This window comes from Cibotium barometz, chromosome 37 (genome assembly GCF_041138505.1).
Source record: "Cibotium barometz isolate CiBa-2024 chromosome 37, ASM4113850v1, whole genome shotgun sequence".
Lineage (NCBI taxonomy): Eukaryota > Viridiplantae > Streptophyta > Polypodiopsida > Cyatheales > Cibotiaceae > Cibotium > Cibotium barometz.
In genome coordinates, this window is record NC_141082.1 from 28,379,326 (window position 1) to 28,387,705 (window position 8,380).

Genomic DNA, 8,380 nt, shown 5'->3' on the forward strand with positions numbered 1-8,380 from the left:
TCAGGTTACATCTGGAATCTTCTCTTTAACCACCTCATTGTGCGTATAAAAGGTGGCCTGTTTTTTTTTTGTCGCTACACAATGACCATCGAAATCGAATGTGAGAGAGAGAGAGAGAGAGAGAGAGAGAGAGAGAGAGAGAGAGAGAGAGAGAGAGAGAATTTTCGCTTAATTCTCACTCATTTTTTCCACCTGCAACTCGATCGCTCTAGCTAGTGCTCTCTAGGTGGTTGGTTACCTTAGGCTTAGCCAAGGTATTCAAACCTTAGCCAAGCTTAAGTTATTAATTAATTAATCAAGCTCATCAAGGCTTGATTAATTAATTAATAGAATGACTTTAATATGTTTATAAATGTTGTTTTGTCATGGCTTATAAATAATTAAAACCTTTTTTGGATATTTAGGCTCATTTCAATATGTTTTTTGGCTCATTTTACTATTGTTCGAGTGTCGATTTTGCATGGCGACGTCTCTGTCATCTTCGGCACTTAACCTACCCTCTAGCTCCTTCGAGAGCTTTGTCCTCATGCTCCTCAGGCTCCTTCGAGAGCTCTGTGCTCGTGCTCTTCGTTACATGGAGAACAATCTTGCAAAAAAATTTGCTACTATGACATAACTGCTTCTTTGAGGTCTTCGAAATGCCTACTTGTAGCTTGTGGGGATTTTTCTAAGTGAATCGATTCTTGCTCACGTGTCTTCATCTTCTTATTTCTCAATCCGTCGTTGCCGCTCTACTGCTATGTATGGTGACTGTGGTGCTACATCAAGCATATAATGTTGAATCGATGTTGGTTTTCCATGCATTCTTAGGCATGTCTAGGCCATCTTCTTCCATTCGTACATCTCACCGACATCGAATTGCTAGTTCTCCTCCTATTGTTCCTGAATCAACATCTCTATAATCCCTTTCGTTACCTACCATGCCTACTTACTATCCTATACAGTCGGCTTCTAAGAAAGCTCTATCCGGATAGAATAAGAAAAACATCTCTCCTTGTGTGATGACTCCTCCAAAAGGTTCTACAGGATTGCAAAGCTGGAGGGGAGTCAGACACAAAGCTCGTTCTTGGAGTGTTGTAGCATTATTTTCTATTTGTTTCATTGCTTACGTCAACTTTCTTTACACTAATTTGTACTCTTTTTCCTATAGGTACCTCTGACACTTCATGTGCTAATGTGAAGAGGAAAAATACAAACACCGAGACATCTCTTCTCCTCATCGGTTGACTAACAAAATTTTGACATGCCCCATATTTCCCAATCATGCAGATTTGAAGATGCTGGACATGTCCCTCCAAGATAACCTCATTGAGTTCATACGCCATAATTGCTTGCAAGCACATTTCTCCCTTGAAAGAGGTGGTATACTTCACCATCTACATTTCCAAATGGTGGCTCGAACATTGTCCGCATCTACCATTGCCGTCAACAAGTGTGTCAAACAATGTTTGATGTGGAATGTCAACAAATCACCCAAGGCTATTGTCATGTGCCGTGCATTAAGCCAAATCAAATTGCACATCTTCAAAGGCATGGTTGGCTATTGCCTCAAAAGACCCTTCAAGGGCATGGTTGTAAAACCCAGTACAACCACTTTGCCAAGTTGACCTCAAAAAACAAGGCATGTACGATCCCTTTGCAAAGTTGACCTCAAAAACAGGGTATGTGCGACCCCTGTCAATGTCTACAAATATTTAGTGGGCATCAATTAAATATATGCACTAATGAACAAATTGTCAATATGGGGTGAAGAGAATGTCAATAGTGGGGGAAAGAGGTTGTCAATATCGGGTGAGGAGGATACTACAGTGTAACCTCAAAAAAACGATATGCGGGACCCCTGTCAATTTAGTGGGCATCAATTACATATATATACACATGAACAAATTGCGAGGATACAACATATAAGTCTATATATACATCACGTCCTCTTTTACACTCTCACAAATAGCCGTCGTTCCATGGAGAATAGCGGGAGTGTGCTGTGCGGCATCTTCTTCTTCGTGGTGGCTACCTGCTACATGGGGTTTTTGCAACCCCCGAGAGGTTTCGAGCAAGGGAAGTTCTTCGACCGCTCTCCATCCCTTTTGCTCTTCTTCGGCTTCAACAGCATCTCCTTCTTAGCCGCAGTGTTCTCCCTACTGGCGGTCCTTGCTAGCGACGGTAACCTGTCACATTTTCGCGCATGGGCGCTCAAGCTCACGGCCAAGCTATGCCTGGTGAGCCTCGTATCCGCTTTCGCGTGCGCAGGCCTCGCCTCGCTCTCCACCCCCCCTTCTGCAGCAATTCTTGGCCCTATCTCCGCTGTGGGATTTTCTCTAATGATGGGTTGCTCACTCGATAATCATACCCGTCATCGCCTTATCGAAGCCGCAAGAAACTGCGCACTTTGGGCTGCGTGCCTCATAGAAGCAGCAAGAAACTGCGCACGCAGACTTTGGGCTGACACTCCCCTCCTGTCTGAGTCAACGCGGTTTGTCGCGGTTGTCTTAGAAAGCGATAATTGTAGTGGTTGGCTTAGAAAGCTACTTAGTCACAGTTAGGGATGTCACCATTTCTTTTGCAGTGTCTTTTTTTCATCCCGGACAATGGCATGCAGCAATATCTCTTCCACGCACGCTTACACGTCATCTCTCTCACCTTTCTCAGTCTTGCTCACAGTGATCTGTCTCTCAGAATAGGCAAGTCTCTACTCTAGGCAATACCTCTTACACACACGCTTAAACGTCCTCTCTGTAATCCCCTATCTCAGTTTTGCACAAAGTGATCTATCTCTCTCAGTATAGGCAGATCTATTTGTATGGGTAGTTTACTCGGCGAGTAATTGGGTGAAGCTACTCTCCCTCTTAGAAGTGCGACACTCCAAATCAGAAGAGAAACGACAAAGAGTGGGAGGGTGGATGGCGGACATGAATGGGAAAAGTGGCAAGTTACAGCCAATTTTCTTTTGAGTGGGAATTAAAGATGGCATATGTTTATAAGTTATATGTTATGTAGGTTTCTAAATTGCAATGTAAAAGAAGTTGCCATATGTTTATAAGTTATATGTTTCTAAGTATTAGCAGCTCAGTTAGGGGCCATAGTCTCTAGAAATTCTTGTAAAGCTTCCACTGCTAAAAAAATAAACAGACCTTTCTCCCAAAACAGAATGAGCTCGTGACAATATTATGAAGTTTAGTGTCGTTGTGAACTCATTCTCAGGAACTTGAGCATATGGACAAAAGCTTATACAAGGATTTGCTTGTTAAAGAAACAAAATATAAAACTGTCTTACCACAGCTTACATGGATATCTAACGATTCAACACTCTCAAGTAGAAATTCATAATTTTACGATCTTGGGCTATTTTGGTGCTGAAACAGGATAACTTGCATTTCCTTTAAAGATGCCATGACACACCTCCATGGAAGAAAATCTTATTTTCATGTGGTGATGTATCTTTGCAGCTTTTTGTAAATGACTTTAGCATGGTGAGTTCAGGTAAACCCCAACTATATGGGGGTTACTTCTTGTACTAGTCTTCCTCGGAGATTTGGATATGATCAAGTTACAAAAAAAAAAACAATGGGCATTGAAATCGTGTATTAACCCTAGCATATATATATACTAGCACTGCGTATAACCTCCACAAATAGAAGAGTAAATGCCCAAAAAAAAATACTACCTCCACAAATGGATGCAGCCATAAGACTCAAAAGACAGCCATGATACCATCCAGACTGCCTAGTCGCAAAGGAGAGCGAATGAAAGAAATCAATTCGCCTGAAAGTAAAAAAACAGGGTCATCGAGATGAGTAGGGAGCCGTCAGAAATCCAAGGAAGGGTGGAGTAGACAGCAGCAGCTCTCAAGCCCTTGCAAGCCAACGCAAGACAGGGCGAGAGCTCTCAGGCGGCCACTGCGAATGTTTTGAGAAACAAGCCTTTCCAGTCATCATCATGGGCTGCGCCATCGCTCATCTGCAGCGCTAGTTTCCTCGCTACGCCTACTACGCCCATGGCAGTGGCTCAGATATATAAAGACTTGTTGAAACCCTAACCCTCCTAATGGTTTCACGCTCCGGTAATTGACCGACGGTCGTCTGCTATGTTGGCCCTAGTGCATGCAACGTCACAAAATGCCCTCTACTTGCTGTGCAAGTGTGAAGGTTAGGAAATATATCAAAGCTTCAAAGCGAAGCCAAGATACTAGGTCTAAAGTTTCAAAGGGGTATACATAGTATTCACACACAATGTGTTAAATATTAATAATAATCAATTTTCAAAAGGTAATATTAGATTCACAAACATTAGGCCACGCTCCAAAGTCGAGCGGCGGCTAGCCTCCACCACTTTGAGTCTTGGGTCTCACCAAGCTAGAGAAAGAGCTAAAATTAGTGCAAATTTTACTTAAGTCCACAACCCCACATCACCTTAAGTCCCTAAATTAAACAAGCCGACTCCATCCTTATAATAGTGATGGGCCTTTTGTGTGAGATCTAAAAATGGATGCCCGAAATTAATGCAAAGTTGGCACTCAAAACATCCCCCTAGGTAAATAGGAAGAGTTGAGCTATCCTGTAGCTGCTGCAGTGATTCGCAAAGGTGGTGCTGGTAAGGCCAATGGAGCTTTAGGTGCCAGAAGCTGTCCAACTGTTTGGAACCTTGGATATCTGCACATGGAAGTGTCATGATTCCTTAATTTTATACAGTGTGCACAATAAAGTAGTGGCCTTGCTCTTAAGTGTGGACATTCGGTGGTAGTGTGATTCAATCTGCACATAGAGCACCACACCAATTCCCTACTACGGGGGTAAAGATGGGTATGCCCATGCCCATATGTTTCTCTTCCTTCCTTTACCTTCAGTTTTTCCAGTATGGCATTACTGAGCTCGTCCATAGTCATGTTTCCGACTTGCTTGATTTGAGTTCCAATCTCTTGGTGACTTGAAACACGCAAAGTCGTTGCTGTCGAAGATATTCTAGTATCTTCTGGCTGTGCAATTCTAGCATATTATCTTTATATTCAATTGCCAATTTGCAACATGCATCTAGAGTAGCCGATCGGGCTAATACTAGATAATCATGCATCTTGTGATCTCTAACTCCCCTCTCGAAGCAAGGCAATAACTGATCATCATCAATTAGTCTTTCTCGTAGTTTGCACCTTGAATTTAAGTGCTTTAGTCGCGCGACACATAGTCTCTCATCGACTCCATTTTCTTTTGTTTGATATTGTGCAGCTATGCCACAAGACTCCATTTATTGCCACTTCTGGCAAAGCTGGGCACACAAACACATTCTTGAGTCGTGTGAAGTTAACCTTATCCTTGGGTTTGAGGGTTCGAAACCACTGATGCGCTTTCCCTTCTAGGGTCAGTGAGAAAGCATGAATCATTGTTACATCACTGACTGGCCCATAGGTTTCACATGTGGATTCAAAAATCTCTACATGTTGAATAGGATCCCCATCCCGATAAAAATTTTGAACGAGCTTGGAAATGATGTGTGGCTTCATTTGGGAGGGTAAGGATTCTAGAGCAGTGCCTAGTTCCCTGACCATTCCTCGGCCCATTTCCTGTAGCCATATTCAACAGATCCGTCCTTGTGGCTGCATTAAGATGGATGGTTGGATCCACCCTTGTTGGTGTTTGAGGAATTGTTCCCTCCCTACCTAGACCTCGTCCTCTTCCTAGGTTGGCTCTTCTAGACATCTCCAGTCTATGGGATGGTCTAGCCACTTCATTCTGGAATGGCTCATCATTAGCCGCCTCTGTACGCCTTTGCAAAATCAAGAGTTCCATGTCCTATAGGAACGTGGGATGATTAATCATCAGCTCGATATCCTTTTTGGTGTTGTACAAGCGGTCTTCCACTTCACCCGCTGCTCTTGGTAGGTTATCGTCAGGAAGATCCTGGGTGAGTGGCCTGAACCCACACTCTTTTGATAGGAAGATCCTGGGTGATTTGATGCACTATCGTCAGGAGTGAGGTCGTCTCTGATGACTCAAGACCTCAAGTGCATGTGAATATGATTTGACAAGCTATTTTGCTACCCAAATTAAATTTTGGTCAGAATCTGTCGACTTGTTTCTGAAGCCATGAGATTGCAGAGAAGAGAACAATTCACGGTGTGATGTGTCAGGAAGTGGTTCTCGTCCACGTGAACAATTTTCTGCACTTTCACGTGTTTAAATTTTTTGCTTTGGACTGAGAATTTCACGTTATGTTTTTCAATGTTCTCAAGACTTCCTTGGCCTTAATCCGACAGTACCAAGTTCATGAATTTGATTTGATTAAGGCGTAAAATTACATAAAAAGTTCACATTGTGAAGAGATAACGTTTCACGTCATGAAAAGCAATTGATTCACGTCGTGAGCTGAAAATGGTTCACGTGTGAAGTGCTCTGAAATAGTTCATGTCGGAACGAGTTCTGCATATTCACGATTCTTAATTTTGTCAGAGATCATGGTGTTAGAGGTGTCAAGATAAGGCTACCTATTTTTGGCAAGATAATCCCGTGAATTGTATCGCTAATCGCGCGACGTTGATGCCGAGAGCGGTTCACGGCATGAAGTTGTGAAAAATGGTTCACGTCGTTAACGATTTCCTGCAGTTTCACGTGGGAACTTCCCGCATCGACTAAGGTGATTTTGGGTGTAAAATACTTATCCAAGATGATTGTGCCACGCCTAGGGAATGTAATACAAGCTCAAGGCACAATCAATGGCTCCTTTTTTTTTTACTTTTGTAATTTTTTGAAAAGAAGGAAAAATAGAGCACCAACTTGCTTATTCACGTTGATGATTCCAGTGATGTAAACATCAAAATTAACTAGAAAAAACAGTGAAGCTCTCTTTCAAGACCACTCGACCACACAAATACACAACAAACACATCCAATTTCTCACGATTTTTTACTTCCACACAAATCTTATCCATTCATTTCCTACACAATGCACTACCAGATATGCACTACCAGAATGCAAAGGCAATCATGAATCTTATGCAATGGGAGCTGAAACTCCAAGAGGAAGGAAGAAACAAAGGTGTTTTCCCGGCAGCAGTGCCAAAAATGTTATGGGCTACCACACCTCCAAGAGGGAACTCAATGCATTCACCTAAGGGAAGAGCAATAGAACACAACTGTCGTAGGGTACTGACCAATGCTTTGAACTTGAGTCCCTTGAGGCCTCCAAGCTCACTTGTTAAGCTCCAATCCTCTAAGCACCACCTCCACGTTGTCATCGTAGAGTCGCTCGCACCATCGCATAAGGCAATCACTCTCTCTCACTCTCCAACACAAGCATGCAACAAAAAAGCATAGAAGAGGCACAAGTGCTAGAATGCTCTCTCTCAATCTCTCTCAAGTACACAAAGAAGAGCTCTCAATAGCACAAAGGGGGATTGTCTCTATTCATTATGAGAAAATGCCTTATATATACATTTGGCCCTTATTCACACTTGGGTGCCCAAAACTTACTTAACTAAGGCCTTGGGTGACCAATATCTCATAATGTACAACTTTTATAGTGCCTTTGCATGACACTTATTAATGTCCTCAATTGTAGGAGCATACTTGTTAATCCAAAATGGGATTAACACGTAGGAAATCCATCATCATAGTTGCCTTCTTATGCTTCCCTCAGATCAAAAGCAAACTCACTCTCAATCTCATGAACATCTTTATCACCCAAGAACTCTATGCACTTATCAAATTTCTCTGCTTCTCATTCTCAACCTATTTGGATAGCACCATATTGAGTGACATATTCCTTGCTTGGCACGACTTTGGGTGGCCTTTGCTCCATTTTTCTCCACATTTATACCACAAGCCCTTATTTCTCAATTATATAAAGTAAGTGTTTGTGGGAGTCTACGCATACATGTATGTGCCGTACATTTACACGTAATGTTTTATGTTGTGTGCATATGTAAATGTATGGCCATTAAATTTCATATTCACAAGGTCATTCTTTGTAAATGAGAGCTAGAATATCGAGAAGATCCTTTGAGTATTGCCTTAAAAATAATTGAATGGCAATCCTCTTCATCTTCATGTCTTTGCCTGAGAAGTAACCTACCATGAGAATTAAAGTAAGACCAACCATGTAAAGACTTGTAGAAGGAGGAGGTGTTATAGGTGGTGAATTTTATTTCTCTGTATATCTATATCCAAGATAATATATCAACAGATAAACCATGCACTGGGTGCAAGCCTTAAATTTAAAGCCCATGGCTAGGCTTTACAAAAAAATATAAATGCCTTTGCCGTCTCTTATGGGCATCCTGAAAGAACCTTAAAACACACAATGGAAAGAACAACCAAAGTCGTCAAGATACCAGTTAATCAATCGGGGCGTTATTACGAAAGTGACGACACTAATGCTACAATCCCAATTGA